Genomic DNA, 21,277 nt, shown 5'->3' with positions numbered 1-21,277 from the left:
GCAGGGCGTACCGGTGGACATGGTGGTGCCCCCATATCCCCAACCACAGGCACTGGCGCTGCCCATGGGAGGGGATAGGGCACGTGGTGAGGAAGCCCGGACCCAGCTAGTGGCCACATTTTTCACCTAAACTCCCGCCCCTGCAGAGTGCACGCAGGCCTGGCACATACCAGGTGACAATCGATGATGACAAAGAGACAGTCAACTGTCACAACCTTACCACCCTGAGAATGTGGCCATGGAAGTGCCACATTGTGTGCATCCCTAGCTACTTAAACATAAGCAATCCTGTGTGACCACAAGGCACACATGCAAGTTGTGAATCACACAGACCTGCAAAACAGGCCACGACTATCACTGTTATGTCACCCAAACCCTCCCAAACCACAACAGGACATCGCAAGCAATAGCTATACACCAACACAGTACCAATAAGGTACACATTGACATGTGAAAAATGTAAAGTGGCATCATACAATGATGCCTGACAAGGAATCAGATGAAATGATGGACCAACAACCTCCCACACAAAAGAAGTCATACCCAAATGCATTCCAACAGTTGTAGTTGTAACACAACAATGAATGCCTGCCTACATGCACATTGTGCATAGCAAAATCAACACTACACCTCTGTGTGCTGTGTCCACCTCATGCAACACACTGCTCAGCGCACAGCATAGTGAACAGCCATTGTGTGTGACGCACACCCTAAGCATCACATCTAAGCGACAAACTACATCAAAAAGCAAAATATGCATGTACAGGATCCACAATTGGGCATAGATCATGTGCTGCAGGGACACATTGGGCACCAGAAGGCAAACAGAGTGTACATGTGGACATGGAAGGGTGGTTGTACATGTAGTGGATCATAGTGCGAGTGTGCGTCAGTAGGGACATGCACTCAATATATGCATGTGCAATCAAGTGACCATCATTGTCCTCTACACATCACATGTGAACATTCACCATGTGTACACCCCAGCATGTCAAGCCACAACTATTCCCTCACACCTGAAAGCTAAACACAACACATGAACAGGCATTGATCAGCAGAATACATCATGTATGATATGATATGATATGGCATTTGTAACGCGCGTATACACAAGTGTTTCAAGGCGCGACGAGGCAGGGAGGGGGGAACAAGGGGAAGACTGTCAGGAATGGCACTCTATTAAGAGTGGCACAGGACACCCAGAAAGGGTTTGGGTGGTTGTGCCAAATAAAGTGGACAGATAAGAACACACACAGCGGAAAGGAAAGAGAACGAAGAGTAAGCAAGAGTAGCAAGGGAAAAGATACAGAATGAATACCCTCTTGGGGTGTATGCAGATATAGGAAAAGAGTATTCCACGAACCTTGGAAATACTCTAGCCTTCTGCACAGTTTGCTATAACAGAGGCCCACGCTGATTGCTCATGACTTGGAACAGCAGCTCTGGGTGTCTGTAATGTAGAAACAGGACAAGGGAAGGGGCAGAGGTTGACTGATGGGAACCAACAGACAAGCTCTGTACAAAAGGGTCTACAAACAGTACAAGAAAAGATACTACAGACAAATCCAGTAAATGAGGTGATAGCAAACTAGCAGAAGGAAATGAAAGGAAAGTCGTGTAACAGGATAGGATAGCAGAGGACAGTAAGGAACAAGGTTGAGAGCTCAGAGGAGCAGGAAAGCAATGAGTAAGCCCACAGGGGTAGGACTGTAAGGTAGAACGCCCAGAGGAAAAGGGCTTAGGGCAGCAGAGTAAAGCAGACTGCAGGGCAAGGATCCCGTAAGGGCCGGGCAGTAAGGAGTGAACCCTGAGGGACAGGGCCGATGAACGTAGAAGGTAGCAGAGGACTGTAGAGAGCTGCTAGGCCGAGAACCCAGCGGAAAAGGTAGGTAGTAGGCAGCGAAGCGGGATAAGCTGCAAAGTAGGAAGGCCCAGAGGACAAGGGCTGTAGGTAGCCAGAGAGAGGTAGGCTGCAGAGCAGGGAGCCCCAGAGGACAAGGGCTGAAGGCAGCCGGAGTGAGGCAGGCTGCAGGGCAGGGAGCCCAGAGGACAAGGGCTGAGGCAGGAAAGCAGCAGAGCGTGATCAGCTGCAATGTAGAGGGTACGCAGGGCAAGGGCGGAGGCTGGAAGGCAGCAGAGCGTGATCGGCTGCAATGTGGAGAGCCCGGCAGGGCAAGAGCGAAGGCTGGAAGGCAGCAGAGCGTGATCCGCTGTAATGTGGAGAGGCCGGCAGGGCAAGGGTGAAGGCTGGAAGGCAGCAGAGCGTGATCCGCTGTAATGTGGAGAGCCCGGCAGGGCAAGGGCGGAGACTGGAAGACAGCAGAGCGTGATCCGCTGTAATGTGGAGAGCCCGGCAGGGCAAGGGCGGAGACTGGAAGACAGCAGAGCGTGATCTGCTGTAATGTGGAGAGCCCGGCAGGGCAAGGGCGGAGACTGGAAGACAGCAGAGCGTGATCCGCTGTAATGTGGAGAGCCTGGCAGGGCAAGGGCGAAGGCTGGAAGACAGCAGAGCGTGATCCGCTGTAATGTGGAGAGCCCGGCAGGGCAAGGGCGAAGGCTGGAAGGCAGCAGAGTGTGATCCGCTGCAGTGTGGAGAGCCTGGCAGGGCAAGGGCGAAGGCTGGAAGGCAGCAGAGCGTGATCCGCTGCAGTGTGGAGAGCCCGGCAGGGCAAGGGCGAAGGCTGGAAGGCAGCAGAGCGTGATCCGCTGCAATGTGGAGAGCCCGGCAGGGCAAGGGCGGAGACTGGAAGGCAGCAGAGCGTGATCAGCTGCAGTGTGGAGAGCCCAGAGGAGCAGGGCTGTGAGGCAGGGAGCCTGGAAGGCTATGGCTGGAGGCAGCAGGGTGGAGCAAGCAACAAGGCAGGGTCCAAGCAGGAGTGAAGGTAAGCAGCATACAAGATCCGTAGAAAGAAGCAAAAGGTGGAGGAAGAACTCTCAGATGCAAGAGGCTGAGCCACTGCAGGCAGCAGCCTTTATACTGCCTATCCCAGCACAGAGGCAGGCTAATTGGTTGCACCTGGCTAAGCACACCTGCAGGCAATCGGCCACCTCCCTTTCTGTTCCTGGGCTGGTGGAAGCAGGGCAAGTCTCTAGGGCTTCTGGGGGGTGTAGTTCCATTGATAACCAATAGGAACAGCCAGGAATCGATGCTTGTAGCCAGGTGCATTATGGTATGTGTAGTTTGTTGGAAATAATAATTAAGCAGCAAAGTCTCGCAAATGGGAAATAAAGTTTGCAAAGTAAATATAGATGGATCCAAGAGTCTGTTGTAAATAAATGATAAACATATAGTCCAAATTGAGCGTAAATGGATGCGCCCATGGCGCAGGCATGACAAAGACAGACAACGATCCTAATAGGCCAGGTGTCATTCAGATCGCGCAAGTGCAGGGGTAGGGGGAAGGGAGAAAGTGCAAGGGGAAGGGGAGGGGGGGAAGTGCAGTACAAGGTAAGAAGAATAAAATCAATAAATAAATAAAGAGGGCCAGCTGGTGGCAAGTGCAAGGTAAGTGCAGACAAGTGCTGGGAAGGGGGGGCTGGGAGTGGAGAGTGGCTGGGCCCAGGACCGGGGTCGGTGAGAGTGGCCCAGTTGCAGATTCAGTGCAATTTCAGCGAAGAATTAGCAGGGGAGAGGGAGAGAGAAAGCAGAAGCAAAGAGGAAGGTTTTGAGGTGCTTCCGGAACCAGAGATGGTTCTCCTCAAGTTCAGGGAGGCAGGAAGGCTGTTCCAGAGGGAGGATACCGCAATTACAATGTCAGGGTGCGCATCCCACTGTATGGCAAGGCAACTATCAACAACAAAACACCCCCCTTCCCTCACAAATCACCATGACCCACTGAACAACAGCACCTGGGTTATGTAGCCTTCATCCTTGAAGTTCACCTGGCCACAGGATCACCCTTCCCCTTTGTCAACATCTCCCACCTTGTGTGCAAAAAGTGTCCAGCACCCTCAGAGGCCACCTTGACTTGCAAAAACACCAAATCAAAGAGAACTGATAGCAGGCCAACACAGAAGCCAAGCAAAAAGCCTGCAGGCAGCAAAACAAACCAGAAGAGCCTCCAGTAGATGACTTGAAGTATCAGTACGTCACAAAGCCCAAGTACTACCACAATGACGTAACAACCAAGGTAGCACAGTAAAACAATGTCACAACAGGATGTATACCATATGTGGTACATTACACAGAATAATGCACCACAAACTGATGTGTACTGTCACAGCTCCCGTGTACAGGTGCAGGAGTGGCACGAACCAACCACCCCCACCGTGTTCGAGATGCTTGCAAGGTCAAACTCACACAGGCCTCTGAGACTGTGGTAGGGAAGAAGGGTCAGGGATATGCAGTCGGGACAGGCATTGCTATACTGCATAACCGGAATGAGGGGCAGGAGAGGGGAGTAGGATTCACACGGGAAAGTAGGAAATGCACAAAAATGTACTCCTCACATTTACATATACACAAGTACACCAAACCTGATCATCATGCACATAGTAACAAATTACTCAAATAGAAGACAAAGAGAAACTTATCTCCGGGGTGAGTGCTGGCCTGCGCACTCTCAGGTCCGCTAACAGAAGCAGTTTAATGCTCAAAGAGAGCCACAGTTACTAATCTGTGCACGCCCATAACACACAAACACACCACCATATATGCCCTAAAGTAACAAAATATTCTACAAACAAACAATCTGGTGTGGATGCTTCGTACCCATACATAACATTACCCCCCTGTGATGGTTCATACACAGTCAATGCAGTAAGTCATGCGCCGCTGGGTGCGTTGCAAATGGAAGACCAATGTGTCACGAATCACACAACATGCAATGTTCCCTGGGTAAGCAGCCAGGCGCAAATAGCAAGGTATGACTTCAGAACAAGTCGTGTTCCACCATGACCCAAATAAAGTAGGTAGTGCGTGTGTCAAATTCTACATGGTAATGAAATGCACTGCACACGAGTCTGTCCCTTGCTGTCTGTCCCTGTGAGCTGCTTCCTTCCATGTCTTGCAATGCTACATGGCTAATACAAGTGCCTCAATGGGCCATGGTGGACCGGCAGGTATGTGCCACTGGCCCTGCAGGTTCCCCAGACAACTTTCCCATCAACTAGCCATTAGTCCACCAACGCATCTCAGCTGTATTGTGCGCTTCAACACCAATATTTGTCTAAGCCCACCGTCAGTGCTGCTACTAAGCATGCATTTGCAACTGGCCAGGTGGAAGGTCTGCTGCGTTGTGGCCCCCCTGTGCTGCTCACCTTGCCTGGAGTCCCTTGAAACACGTCAGCTGTTTTCGGATGCATGAGCGCAATCCCTGTGCCTCTGCTTGCACACACATGCGCATGTCGGCACCACCAAATGTGTCCAGCTTCCAGACGTCCAATGGCCCATGTCTTCTGGCAAAGGTGGTCTGGAGGCTCATCCCCCTGCAGAAAGTGCATGAAACACATGATTAATGCTTTAAAATCATCTGTGTGTGTCTCTTCAGGCATTACATGACTGGACCATGTCAGAGACGTACATCACAAATCACACCATCAGTCCATCTTTCACAGGCAAACTGTTGAACACACCATCTACGCCATGAATTGCAACAAGAACATGTACAGTATAGATAATAAACATACTACACAATGAATAGCAATGAATGTACACATCAATCGTGAAACCCCCCTTCTAGCGAATGAAGAACAGTGGTCAATAACACCCCTATCATCCCCACTAGGAGTGTTAACACAAGTTTCACAGCAGCAGACATGCCACAGATAGGACAGTCCAGAGCCCTTGTGTAATAGGCTGTTACACCGAACCATCCTTGCGAGCCCATGGATAAGGGAAGCAGGAGTGGCATATGTGAGTCAAGGACCCCAAGCTGCAAACACATACACAAAACAAGCTTGAAGGGCCCAGCTGGAACAGACAGTGGATGCTCTCAAAAGCCACAAAGCACCACACCGTCACATGAAAGCACAATAGACAAACAATTTTAAACTATATTAACTAATTACACTAACTATGAAAACCCTACATTACCTATTTAAACTAACTATAAAATTGAAACTAAACTAACTAAACTAAAAGAAAAATCAAAAATGGCCACATATGACCCGGGGCGTGGGGGACGGCACCCAGGAGGGGAGAGGTACAGGGTGCTGCTCAACACCCACATGCGATGATGTTGAGGGAAAAAAAACCTCCATGGGCTCAACGCCTGCACAGCCCGACCTATGTGGGAGAGAGACTGTCGTTCGAGTCTGGCTCTTCCTGGAAAGGAGTACATGGCACAAGAGCCTGACCATGCCTAGACACAGCTTGCCCCTCGTCGGCAGTAAGTCTGCCGGATGGATGAGCCTGGTTCTGTGCGGCGATCACATGTAGGTCTGCATGCAGAACCTCCCGTGATACACGTGCTTCCTCTTGCAAGGTAGGACGTGTAACATGGAAATCCTCCTGCAAGCCCTGGCTGGACAACTGCTGCACCTCCCGGCAAGCATGTAGCTCAGCCGAGATGGTACGCTCAAGCTGCGCAAACCTCTCCTCTGCCCGCTCCCTCTGGGACATCATAAGGACACCCAGAGTGGATCTGAGGGAAGCATACCCTTGCCTCAGGGCCTCAATGTGTGCCTCTGCGTGAGCAGCAATTGCTTTACGCAGAGACGACATTTCAGCCTGGCGTGCCCTGTCTGAGGCCACCATGTCCAGCCTGAGCGAGCGGGCCGTGGACCATGCCGCCTGCTGCTGGAGAAGCACCTGCCTAGCAGGGGGGAGCACGGATTGGGCCACATGCTCCATGCTCTCAGCGATGTTTTCCATTGCTGCCCCCTGCCGTTCAGAATGGGCAGTCATGTCTTGCTCCCACTCAGTATACTGCGGTTGCACGCGGCGACCGCGTTGCTGGGCTTGACCCCTGCGGGACCCAAGGACTGGGTGTCCTCGTTGTGTCGGCACCGCCCGTGGCTGCACGACTACATGCCCCCGTCGACGTGTTGGCCCAGGCACATCAGTGACTGGTGTGGAGGGTGACCCTGCCTCCCGATCCACCACAGGCAGAGGTTCCAAGACTGTCTAAGCCCTCAGTGCAGGTGTCGCAGACAGAGGTGTGTCCACATCAGAATCACTCACCCCTGACATATGGACCTGATGCTCGTCCAACTCGCCATGGACGTCAGAGTGGTCATCAGGGCTGGACTCATTGCCAGCCAGAGACAAGATGGACTGTAGCACATGTGGGTTTTCGTGGCCTACCACCCCACTACCCCCACTTGTGCCGGGTTGCTGTAGAGATAACAACCCTGTGCCTGGCATGACAACACCATCCTCTGGCTCCATTGCGTCATCATCTGAAAAGTAGAGAGAAATAAGGTCACTACACATGTTAGAACCACACAACACACACACACAGACACCAACCACATCAAGCAGACATGTCACACACAAAATAGAACCTGCCATGCATGCTGGGTCAACTTGAAATTGTTTCTGTGATTAGGCATGTCAAAAGGTGTCAGTTTGCACTGAAGTGGGTCAATGCAGTGCAGCAAATATGTACGTTACTCACTATCTACATGTACAAGAACTTCATGATGTGTGTCATAAAATGTGAAGGCAGTGCAAGGTCAACTTCAGGCGTCACGTGCAATGTGCATTCAATGGGTAGCATGTCTAAAAGCAAACCACCCCTCCCCCAAGTGCAAATGCAGGGATGCCTTGCATGGTATCAAAAGGCCGAACATAGAACTGTGTATTGACAGACCGTGTTGACTAGCATCAACAGCATCTTGTGAATCAAGTGACAACACAGCAAATGATGATGGGACAGTAAGCAGGACACATGACGAAACCTCTGGAGTACACCCACGTGTGAAGAAGAGACTACACCAGTTGGACAGAGTCATTGGCCATTAAACAGGCTGAGGCCTGTGACACACACAGACTGTCAGGCCCTAAACATGTGTGCAACGCAGTACTGAGCCACAGTGGACATGGGAAGGACACATAGGGGCATGCGTGGAATGCACATGGAGCATGAATGGGCACTCATGTCCCTGCGTGGCATCTGACCTCTGCACAGTACAAGTGAGATACCCTGCATCAAGTACTAAGGATGTACCACACAGCATATGTCTGGCAGATTGGCCGCTGGAATTTAGCATGTACACAGGACGCATGAACAGGGAAGTACCCAACTGCAATATTGAAGCAGACCAGTGCAAAGGTGGAATTGGGGTGCAGAGCGGGGGGTGGAGGCGCAAGGGAGCATGCCTACATGGAGTACCCGCATGAAGGCAGAGGACACATGCACGTCACTCATGCTATGACATTGTCCCTGGGCTGAGCGGAAGGTCACCCCACGCTACATGCAGAAGGGCCAGTGAGCTGGAACATGGACCGGAGGGACATACTGGTAACCAGCATGTGAGTAGGGTGCAATAGTGGCGATGCGGACAGTCCCCGTCTGCTCCACATGTCCACCATCCAGCAGAGCAGACATGCATCAGGGAAGCATTGCATTACTTGCACATCAGAACCATGTACATGTGACATGTAGTGGCAGTCATGCACAACACATCACACAAGTAAAACACACACGTCCTCAACAAACACGCATCAACACTCACTGGACTGGGCATCAAAGTCCGCCATCTCTCCCACTCCTTCGACCGATTCAGATGGTATGAACTCCGCAACGAGTGACTCATGCGGAGTGAGGTCTTCCTCCTCTGGTGCAGGCCCACTTCCAGTCACCAGAGTCAAGTTGTAATTTGAGGCACGCTTAGCATTAGCGCTGAGTTTGAGGTCGTTCCAATGCTTATGGCACTCTTGCGCCGTGCGCACCTCATGGCCGAATGCACTCACATGTTCCGCAACTTGCTTCCAGTGGGTATCACGGTGGGCAGCCGTAGTCTGACAATTAGCCCCACTAGCATGTCACGGCTGTGGTCTCGCACGTAGTCCACGGGGAAGTCCAGTTCCTGTTTGCAGAAAGGCTTCTTCCTCAATGTGCAGGAGGTCGTGGCTGTGTGTGGGGTCCCAGCCTGTGCTGCAGGTGCAACTTTCCTCCTCTTGGATTGTGGCGCAGACGCTGGCTGGCTAATGCCGCCCTGATCAGTATGGCCAGTGGGTTCGGTGGATTGAGCCAAGGGAGTGGCAGGTGGAGGGACGACCAAAGGCCTGACTTGTGACAGTGGCAGCTGGGTGCCCTCTAATGGACCCTGCGCAGCAACATCTGCTGTGGCAAGGTCATTGACAGCAACTGTCCTGGTTGGCAGACTCACAACCGGGGTGTTGTTGCGTGCATCTGCCCCTGCACTTGCCAACACCCAGCTGTTCGGGGCAGCAGATGACATAACTGCCCCAGGGACACATGTCTTGGTCAGAGCAGCCCTGCGTGCCCCTATGGTTTCCCTCCTGGCCTGTTGGAAATCTTCCAAGGGCTCTTCAAGTGCCAACGCAGCATGCGCTGGCAGACCCTGAGCCTGGGTGGTGGTGTCCACAGCTGCACCTGCAGCTACCACTACCCTTGGGCCCGTGGCAGTCGAAGAAACGGACTGTCGGGTCAAACGGGCGCCAGTGCCAGATGCAGAAGCTGCATCTCCCGGAACCACAGGGGGTGGTGGCATGACTGCACCGACACATGGCACAACATCATGCTCAAGTGGCGCACCCCAGCCTCTTCCCCCTCTGCGGCCACCCTGGACACCCTGGAGTCCCCCTACTCCCTGGTCACCCCGGCCACGTCGCCGACCACACCCGCCACGAGGAGGGCGCCCAGCTGCGGTGCCCCTCACCTTTGGTGGCCTCCCAACCATGGCACAGATGTAGTAGTGCCGGCACAGATGGAGTAGTGCCAATGGGAGGTGTACACCACAATTGACCTGGGCAATTGGGGTGAAGGGGGTGGGATGCAAGATGTGAACAGCCCCCCTGCACCTGCAAGGCTGTATGTGACCCCAGTGATGTAGTGATGGGTCACGCAATGCTCAGGCACCCCAAAACTGCGGTAAAACCGTGCACGCAACCCTGCAGCCTACATGCATGGAATCAACCTCCCGCAGTACGCGTGGCACCCAGTAACACGAAAAACACGTACACGTGGGACACGCAGGCTACTATGACCTCGTAAACGGGTGCGATACACAGGAACACCCGCAGTGGGAAAAATAGCGTGCGCGACTCACCATCTGACTAGCGCGATGCAGAAAAACACGCGTAGCCAATACCCCCGCCAAAAGAAGAGATACGTAATGATAGCTGTGAAGTTGTGATGGCACGCAAAACAACACGAAGCAGCAACACACGTCGGTCTCCACGAAAGGCACGTAAAGCGAACTGCTGGCCCCGCTCACCTTTAACCCGTGCGCATCACGTCACTTACACACGTAGGCCCTTTCCTCGGATTACACGCATTCACACGTGGACGTGCAGTTTTTTCACGTGCGCTGAACCACTATGCCCACGTCACGAGGGAAACGTCACAGACGCGCTTACGCGCTAAGGGCCTTTCCTCGAATTACACGCTGACGTGCAATTTTTTAACGTGCCAAATCACTCCATATCAAGCTGGCCACGTGAAAACACACGGAAGACCACGCTCCTGCCCAGAAGGCCGAATGACTGCCCCCCAGAGCCCTGAGCATGCTCCCAACTGCCATCTGCTGCTGCCTGACTGCCTGCTGCCCACATGCCCTGCTATTTACTGCCTGCACGTCAGCCAGGGGTGCAGTTGCTGTGACCACCCCTGCTGGAACCGAGGATTCCCGACTGGGATACCATCGCTCCACAGCCCAGCCCCAGGATCCGGTTGCCCACCCACTCCTGCCTCTGGGGTTGCCATTTCTGGCACAACACCATCTGGCACCACTGGCAACCCCCAGCCAGAGAGGCAGAGGGCCACCAGCTTCAGTGCCAGGGAAGTTGGTGTCCTGGTGGAGCAAGTCCTGGGGCAGTATGATGCCTTCTTTGGAAGTTTGCACGCCGACTATGAAGGACGGACCAGGATCTGGATGGACATTGTGACTGCCATCAACGCGGAGGGGGTGGCAGTCCACGACTTACAACATGTCAAGAAGCGCTGGGAGGACTTCAGGTCCAGGACCCTCAACAAGGCCCGGCGCCTCTCGAAGGCAGTGGATGCCAAGGGGCGCCGGGGCCACCTGTCCGACCACCAAATGAGGGTCCTGGAACACATATGCCCAGCGCTCCACGTCCAGGTCCTTGAGAGGCAGACCCGTCTGGAGTCGAGCGGTAAGTGTACATGCATACTGATTGGACGCTGTGCGTGTCGTGGTGCCAGAAGTGTACAGGTTGCACATGTGTTTTTGTAGGGCCATGTAGGAATGTGTATGAACATGGGCGTGAGGCTGCCACATGTGAGTCCTCTCAGGTGTGAGATACATCGATGGTGTATGTGTTGGTAAGCATGCTGGGCAAAAGCAGGTGTGGGAGCACACATGTTTGAATTTCTGGGTATGTACGTTGGCATGGTTGTGGTGTCACACATGGATGGTGGTTCCAGCTGCATGTATCTGCACTGTGTACATGTGCATGTGTGTGTATTTGACAAGTGTGCAACTGTGATGCAACTTGGATGCATGTGACACTGACATGTAGAAGGCTGAATGCCAGATGTGACATGGATGGCGATCTCATCACTGTGACAGTTGTGGACATGTACACATGCATGTAAGTGTGGTGGCGTGTGTGCATGTGTTGGGCACTCCCTGTGGTTCATATGACGTCAGGCTCACATTCGGATGCTCATGCTGTTGTATGTGTGTGGATGGTGCTGGCTGGTGCAATATTGCTGTGGAATTGCTCATGTGTGTGAGTACAAATGACATGTGTGTTGGGGAGTGTGATGCCATATCTGAAGTATGACACTGCCACTCATGTACAACTGTCATGTGTGTAACAGTCCATTGTACAGTGCTCTGATGCCTGTGTTTTATCTCTCCCTGTCTTCAGCGTCAACTGATGAAGAGGGCGGAGAGGGTGCTGTGGAGCACAGCGGCAGGGATTGCACCACCAGCCGGAGACGCAAGGCCCGGCTCCCCTCCCAGATTGTCATCTCGTCGGGGAGTGAGGAGTCTGGTGCTGCGACCCAGGCCGCAGCTGCCGAGGGTAGGTCCAAGAGGCGGAGGTCGGACTCCTCGGCAGCAGAAGGGGCAGCTGAGACCCCGCAGGGTCCGACAGAGGAAGATGGCACGGAGTCATCCAGGTTGGTGGGGGGTTTGGTGGAGGAGGAGGCTGCGGAAGGGACACACACGGGGTTTGGAGGTGGGGATTCCACTGGTGCTAGTGGTGCAGTGCAGAGGCAGCACAGGCAGCCGCGGAGGTGCCTGTGTGTAATCCTGTCCCTGATCCTGTCACTGCATCATCTGGCACCAGCAGGGATGCCTACGTCCAGACCCGTTTCCAGGGAGGGGATGAGCGCACAACAACTGGCCTTCCTCTCCCTGCAGACGTGGATATCCGGGACCGTGTTGAGCCTGTCCTGGCTGGGATAGCGTTGCGTCAACAGGGCATGCGAGGTGACCTGCAGTCTTTTCGTGGAGAGACTCGCATGCCTCTTTGACCACGTTGACCTACTGGGATGGGTCACCGGTGCTGGATTCCTCCGTGTGCTGGACCTTCTTGCGACCCCCTCCTCACCTGAACCCCCTACGTGCCAGTCGTCCTCCATGACATCTTCCCACCCATGTATCACCTGGGTGCCCTGTGGACCTGCCTCTGACCCAGCGGCCAGGCTGGTGGAGGACACATCCCTGCTACAGTCAGGAGTCAGACGTCCAGCAGGGGTGGCCACCACGACAACTGCACCCCAGCCGGAGGAGGACGTGCAGGCAGCAAGAGCCAGGGCGCAGGCACAGGCACAGCAGCAGCAACATGGTGGAAGCAATGATGGCTCGAGGCCTTCAACATCGGAGGGGCAGGCATCGGCCATAGGGCAGGAGGACCCAGGATTTCAAGTGTCTTCTGTGTGGCAGCGGTTGGGCCACGCCATAGATGCGGAGTGGCAGTGGGCGGAAGAGGCATGGCTCACAATGGTCAGGGCAGAGAACTCCATGCCATGCAGAGGGCCCTGAGGCAGGCCGAGTGCCTCGAGGCAATTCGCAGGGAGTTGGAGGTGAACATGTCGTTGTCCCTACGAACCCTCAGGGCCATGGAAGAGGACCGCCTCCAGGACATTGAACGGGAGTTCGATGATGCCCTGTCTGGGACATCCAAAAGTGAGCCATTGGACTAACCCGCTGCTATTGTAAATAGTTTTTAGAGTTAGGTTTCCTTTTCCTTTTCCGCTGATTTGAGGTGAATGGACTATGCCACACACATTTGTATATAGTTTTTTTATTAGGTAGTTTCTTAGGTAGGTTTCATTTCTTTCGTTGGGCTCATGGACCCTTGACAATGGATTGTACATAGTTGGACAATGGATTATTTAGAACTTTTTCTTTTGATTTCACCATGGATCAATGGATTTTTCTTTTTACGTTTCCTTTGGATTTGCGTTGGTGAAGGGAGAGTTTTGACTATTTTTCTTTAGGATTACTTTGGATTGGTTATACTTTTCATTTACTCATCTTTTGCACATGATTTTCATTTCATGTTTGCTATTTTGTTATGCTTTCATTTCATTGCTTTATTTTTGTACATAATACATTTTCATATATTAGTTCCTTGTGTGGGATTCGCTCATTGGGTTAATGCATGTGAAAATGTGGGTTTACACAATCAATGACAACCAGTGTGTGTGTGTGTTTGACGGACATGTGTTGATGTACATAGTTGACTTTTGGTTTGTGTCTTGAGATAGGCATGTCAGTGTGGGGTGGATTGGGAAATCATTGCATCTCAAGAATGGGGTGGCGTGCTGTGGTATTTTGGTGTAGAAGTGGGCCATGATTGTGCATCTTTACTTCATGTGGGGGGGACATATGTGGGGGCCTGCTGGCAGGTGCCCCTCAGTGCTGGGGGTGGGGGTGCTGGGGGACATGAGTGTGACATGAGTGGGGGCCTGCTGGCCGGTGCCCCTCACTGCTGGGGGCTGGGGGTGCTGGGGGACATGAGTGGGGGCCTGCTGGCAGGTGCCCCTCACTGCTGGGGGATGGGGGTGCTGTGGGACATGAGTGGGACATGAGTGGGGGCCTGCTGGCAGGTGCCCCTCACTGCTGGGGAGTGGGTGTTCTGGGGGACATGAGTGGGGGCCTGCTGGCAGGTGCCCCTCACTGCTGGGGTTGGGGGTGCTGGGGGACATGAGTGGGGGCCTGCTGGCAGGTGCCCCTCACTGCTGGGGTGGGGGCTGGCAGGTGCCCCTCACTGCTGGGGGGTGGGGTTGCTGGGGGACATGAGTGGGACATGTGTGGGGGCCTGCTGGCAGGTGCCCCTCACTGCTGGGGGGCGGGGGTGCTGGGGGACATGAGCGGGACATGAGTGGGGGCCTGCTGGTAGGTTCCCCTAACTGCTGGGGGGTGGGGGTGCTGGGGGACATGAGTGGGACATGAGTGGGGGCCTGCTGGCAGGTGCCCCTCACTGCTGGGGGGTGGGGGTGCTGGGGGACATGAGCGGGACATGCGTGGGGACCTGCTGGCAGGTGCCCCTCACTGCTAGGGGGTGGGGGTGCTGGGGGACATGAGTTGGTGATCACTAGTGCAAGGTGACATGTGGCTTGGCTGGGGGGCATGCCCATGGTGGAAGGCTGCCTGCGGGACATGACCAGGGGTGCAGGGTAGTCCCCTGTGGTGTGGGCTACCTGCAGGGGCCGTGGAGGGGGTAGAGGGCACACCTGGGAGGACCCACACTGCCAATTGACGTGTAGGACTACCCGCGCACCCCTGAAATACACGTACCTTGCTCTGACAGCAAAAGCGCGTGTGAAACTTCCCTCGAACCCCAGTAATACACGTACCCCACTCACACAGGGCCTATCGCATGTGAAACTTCCCACAAACCCCTGAAATACACGTACCCCGCTCCAATCGCGTGTGAAACTTCCCGCGAACCCCATTTATACACATACCCCACTCGCACAGGGCCAATCGCGTGTGATACTTCCCGCAAACCCCAGTAATACACGTACCCCACTCGCACAGGGCCTATCGTGTGTGAAAATTCCTGTGAACCCCAGTTATGCACGTACCCCACTCGCACAGGGCCTATCACGTGTGAAACTTCCCGCGAACCCCAGTAATACACGTACCCCACTCGCACAGGGCCTATCACGTGTGAAACTTCCCGCAAACCCCAGTTATACACGTATCCCACTCGCACAGGGCCTATCGCGTGTGAAACTTCCCGCAAAACCCAGTAATACGCGTACCCCACTCGCACATGGCCTATCGCGTGTGAAACTTCTCACGAACCCCAGTAATACACGTACCCCACTCGCACAGAGCCTATCGCGTGTGAAACTTCCCACAAAACCCAGTAATACGCATACCCCACTCGCACATGGCCTATCGCGTGTGAAACTTCTCACGAACCCCAGTTATACACGTACCCCACTCGTACAGGGCCTATCACGTGTGAAACTTCCCGTGAACCCCAGTAATACACGTACCCCACTTGCACAAGGCCTACCGTGTGTGAAACTCCCCGCGAACCCCAGTATTACACATGCCCCACTTGCACAGGGCCTACTGCGTGTGAAAGTCCCCGCGAACCCCAGTTATACACGTACCCCACTCGTACAGTGCCTATCACGTGTGAAACTTCCCGTGAACCCCAGTAATACACGTACCCTACCCGCACAAGGCCTACCGCGTGTGAAAGTCCCCGCGAACCCCAGTATTACACGTGCCCCGCTTGCACAGGGCCTACTGCGTGTGAAAGTTCCCGCGAACCCCAGTATTACACGTGCCCCGCTCGCACAGGGCCTACCGCATGTGAAAGTCCCCGCAAACCTCAGAAATACACATACCCCGCTCGCACAGGTCCTACCGCGTGTGAAACTCCCCGCGAACCCCAGAAATACACGGACCCCGCTCGCACAGGGCCTACCGCGTGTGAAACTTCCCGTTAATGAGCGGGGTATGTGTATTTTGAGGGGTGCGCAGGGAGTTTTACACGCGATTGGCCTAGCGCAAGCGGGGTACGTGTATTCCAAGGGGTGCGCTGGGAGTTTTACATGCGTTTTCGTGGTTGGGGGGCTGTATGCTGGTCCACTGGCCTGTACGCCATGTACTGGATTTGTGCACTGTTCATGGCGCACGGGGCAGGGTTGGGGGCGTAACTGGCGCTGCTGCAGGGTCGCTGCGTCACTCTGCACCACGGCTGCTTAGGGATGTTAAAATCCATGAATACGCTGTGCGACGGAATGGGTTTTTGGCGCACGTGGCTGGCGCAGACTGCTGCACGCGCACGCTGTGCGCCAGCCACATGCGCCACTTGTGTGCTGATTTCTATGAATTACCCCCTTGGAGTTTTTATGTTTACTTTTCCGAAAGTTAAATTTATACACTTGATCTCCCACCTTGTATTCCCTTGTAGATGTTTTCCTATCATAATATGTTTTTGCACTATCAGCAGCCCTCTCCAAATTCTGCTGCACAAACGCAAATGCATGTTGTAAGTGCTTCCTCAACTCTTCCACATATTCGTGAATCGTGGAGGCATTTACAAGTGTTTGCTCATGAGTCCTACAACAATAAGTGTTGTGGCAACACCATCTTTCTCCCTATCAGTATTTCATGAGGACTGAGGTTTGTTGATTTAGCGGGTTCGATGGAATGGCCATCAATAATAAGGGCAGGCGAAGGTCCCAACTAGAACCGGCCTGAGCTACACATTTCTTTAACATGTCAACAATGGACCTATTGTTTCTTTCCACTCCACCAGAAGAAGAAAGCCGGTATGATATGTGTAGTTTCCTTTTCACACACAATATTTGCCAAACATTGTTCATCAATGCACTAGTGAAGTGACTACCCGGGTTTGACTTATGCTGAAATGACACAATCTTTAACCAAATTGTTGAAGAAGGATGTACCCAGGAAGTGGGAAAAGGAGCAGTGTGAAGCGGTGGTTAGGCTGAAAGAATGCCTGCATTCCGGTGCTGGAATACATTCTACCCACTTTAGACAAACCACTGTTAACAAATATTTATTTCCCTTGGCTGACCTTTTTACAGGCCCAACATAGTTGATTTGCAAATCAGACCATGGGAGGGTCACACCTCTTTTCAATAATGGAGCTCTATGCATAGGTGAAGCAGGCTGAAATTGTGCACATAGTAGACACCCTCTGGTGTATAGTTCAACATCTTGGGACATATGTGGCAATAGGCGTAATCTTTTAACATTTCTAAAGTTTTTTGTGAACCCCTGTGTCCTGCAATTATTGCATCATGTGCATGGTGTAACATCAGTCCCCGAAATGACAAAGGCACCACCCATTGGATTGGACCTGTTACAAATTCTTTAATCATCAATCCATCTTGTAACCTAATTCTCTTTTTGTTCTTTAACAGTACCCTCCACTCTTCTTTCCCTTTACAATCATTTTCAGACATAGTGTGTTGTTCTGCATCCATTAAGTGATCATAAAATATGCCTAGAATTGGGTCTTCTCTTTGCTCTTTGATCAGGTCCTGATCTGGGGTATCATAACTCCATTGCACTATAGGCTGTCCGACTTCTTTTGGAGATTTGGAGCGTGTGATCGCATCTACCCGTATTTAACCAAGTAGGTGTTCAATGGGAAACAACTCTCCCATTACAGCTCCAGTTTTGGCTAATTGATTGGTTTTGTCATTCCCCTCCTTGTCCTCACCTGGTGTCTTTAAATGGCCTCTGATTTTTCTCCAATATATTATTAAATCATTTTCGGACACAAGTTTGTCTATGGCTTGGATCATCGTCCCATGTTTAAGAGGTTTTTTGTTATAAGTGAGCATGCCTTTTACTTTCCAGCCAGGTAATTATTCCACAAAGCTATTTCGCTCATAATCAGAATCCGTCACTAAAACTATCTCTTTGAGTTTATTTTCAACTGCGGTAGCAATTGCCTTGTAAATAGCGCCAAATCTGCTACTTGACTACTCCTAGATCCAATCCACATGCTCTCTCTTGTGACGTTGTCACATTTAAACCAGACATTTCCTATTCCTGCCACAAGCTCTTTTTCCGTATTATTTTCCACATGATATGTGCAACCATCTACATACACTGTTGGTAAATCCCTAAATGTATCCTCGTTAAAAGGGAGGTTGTTCAAATTAATTCAAATTGGATTCTATTTCTGCTTCATCAGGTGTCCATTCAGCTGCACAATCATGCAGATCCGCTAGCCCTTGGGCAACGGGGCTCTTTTTATTCTGTCCATATTTTACTTCCACAGGGAACCCCTGTAATGCCAACATCCAGCAAGTAATTCTGGACTGTGCCAAATTACCTGACCAAATTCTTTTACTTTGCAGAAACTGTAGGGGTTGGTGATTTGTTTCAATAATTACTCTTTCCCCTTGAATGATGGGACGGAAATGCTGCAATGCCCAAAGAGTGGTTAGGAGTGCTTTTTCAAATTCACTGAATTTAGTTTCAGCGTGAGATAAGGCCTTGCTTGCATAAGCAATAGTTTTGTTATTTAAATCATGCCTCTGAGATAATACAGCTGACATACACTGATCCGTGAACCTTATTTCTACAAAGAAATCCTGGTTCTTTATAAGATATGCCAAACATGACGCCTTCATGAGGCAGTATGAAATCATGAATGTAAGAAGACATTTAGTAATTGTTATTGCTATTGATTTTAGTATCAAAATGTGTAAAGTTTTGCATACTGAAACACATAAATGATGAATAAAAATAAAAAAATCATACCGATTTGTTAATTTGTTAGAGTTGTTGCCCCAGATACTACAGAGAATGTGAGACAAGAACTGTATACATTGTAAGTGACCTTCAGAAATAAAAATGCCTTCAAACTAGGTCATCCAACAGTTACTTTCTGCATCCTCTCAAGGGATATATCATTTCAACTTAGTGTACCCTTGTATGTGAGCTGTACTTATTGCAGGTATTGATGCCCTCATAATTGGCTTCTTTAATGTTGCAGAGAGAGCCATAATAACTTCTTGCATGTGCATGACAAATGACTGTTGTTGATGTGAATATATAGTGTAGAGTTTACAATTATTGAAGAAAACATAAGTGATAAGGAGATAGATGATCACATTGCCAATTTTATGCAAAGTGAGTACTTGTAAAATATAGAGTGTACACTTTACCACAGTAACACGATAACTGACAAGGTGAAATAAAGCTTATTTTAGAGTTGCAAGGATAGAAAATAAAAGTCAAATTAGTGGTCTGGTGTTTTGAGGGATGAGAAATATATTCATGTAATGGTATAATGTGAAGATAAGTAAAATATGGAGAGAATTGTGCTAAACAGTACAAAATAGGGAACTGTTCAAACAAAGTATTTTATGTTTTCTCATTAGCACCGAACCCGTGCAGCTGTAATGGACACAGCAAAACCGCATCCATGATTAGTGATATGGTGCTGTAGAGCCGGGTGTAAATGAGATTGGGTGGCAGGAAATAGAAAGCCCATAAGGCTGTGTGGCTGTGACTAAGGGCCTCATTATGAGAATCCCGCTAAAAACGCAGTCATTACCGGCATGGCGGTAATAGCGCGTCCCTGCACCCTTGATGCCGCTAATAGCGGCTGATTACGAGTGCGTGAGCATGCGCGAACCCCCATGCCTGTAATGGCTGCACCGCCATGCCACTAAAGGCCCTCCAACCCCCCCAATACCGCCATCACGGTACCCGCCGATACTGCCTCCGCCAAGGAGCAACCCCTTAATAATGACCCGGTAATACCATCATGCAAATACCGGGCTCGTAATACCGGACCCGGAAGTAACGTCATCGGGCTGGAACGGGAAATGCGCCAGCGGCCATCTTAAAAAACACAATCCATTTCAATCCTCTCAACCCAGCAGTGCTACAGAGTGGTGAGCAGGGCCATACTATCCATCATGTCTAAGGCAACCCGCAAGACCATACCCCACTTGCGCAAGATGCGCTTCTCCGATGAGGAGCTCAAAATGCTTGCCGATACGTTGGTAGCACATGCGGATGAGGTGTTCGCCAACAACCTGAAAAGGGAAGTGCACTCAGAAAAAAACAAATATGGGAGGAGGTGGCCCGGAAGGTTACGGTGGTTGGCACCACCCCCCGCACGGTGAAAGACTGTAAGAAGAGATGGGATGACCTACGTCTCTGGGTGCGAAACATCCTGTCATCAAATCGCAGGGAGGCCATGGCTACAGGCGGGGGGGGCCCACTCACCCATCAAATTGATGCGATGGGAGGAGACCTGCAGCACCACTATAAAGATGGAGTCCATTAAGGGCTTCAGTGAAATGGAGATGGGTGCAGCGACATCGGGAGATGGAGGTGAGTGACCCCGCAAACCCCACTAAACCAAAGCATGACTTAGTACAACAGATGTGAAAGTGAACCAAGCCGATGCATGGGCCATCATACACACATATACAGATCCTTGTCCAGATGGAAGACCAAACCCTGGCACAATTAAATGCATGCTGCGTGCCAATACCATTATCAACAGACACCCAACACACAGGGATCATTCACATGGCACACATCACGCAAACCACAATACAACGGTATGCCACCTGGTACACATCAGTACAGAATGGAGAGGCCACTGCTTATGCCAATATGGCCCCCCCTGCCTTGAAAGTTGTGTGTCACACCTACAATGCATGAAAAATGAAATACTGCACAGCACCAAATCATGCATCTTGCATGTAACACCATCACTGATGCCCTGCATGTCTTGTTCCCCCACAGGCACTGACGAAGAAAGTGAAGGGCAGGACTCTGCCCCAAGGGCATCAACACACTCTGAGTCATCCAGGGCCATACCAGAGGGCACTGGGCCTTCCACCTCCGGGGCACCACCGACGGCCAGAGTGCAACCTAGGGCACCAGTACAGACTAGGCCGGCTGAGGAGGAGAATACAGCAGCCGACGAGACTGCCAATACAGTCGGCAACAATTGCAGAGGGAGAGGCTGATGGTACGCACTCCCCTGCGACCAGTTCTGTAGGTGAGGCAGCAGCCACAGCCCCCCTCAGCGACGTGGATGTGCACACGGAGGAATACCAGGACATTGACAACACCATCCATGTTGAATGTACCCATACTCCAAACCCCCAGTCCACCCCCCACCACTACACACAGGGCACACCAGCATGCCCCATGCAGGTACCAGCGGTTCTACTGGGGAGTCCGCATCTGT

Source organism: Ambystoma mexicanum, chromosome 1p (assembly GCF_040938575.1).
Source record: "Ambystoma mexicanum isolate Mex_15411 chromosome 1p, UKY_AmexF1_1, whole genome shotgun sequence".
NCBI lineage: Eukaryota > Metazoa > Chordata > Amphibia > Caudata > Ambystomatidae > Ambystoma > Ambystoma mexicanum.
This window is presented reverse-complemented; position numbering follows the sequence as displayed.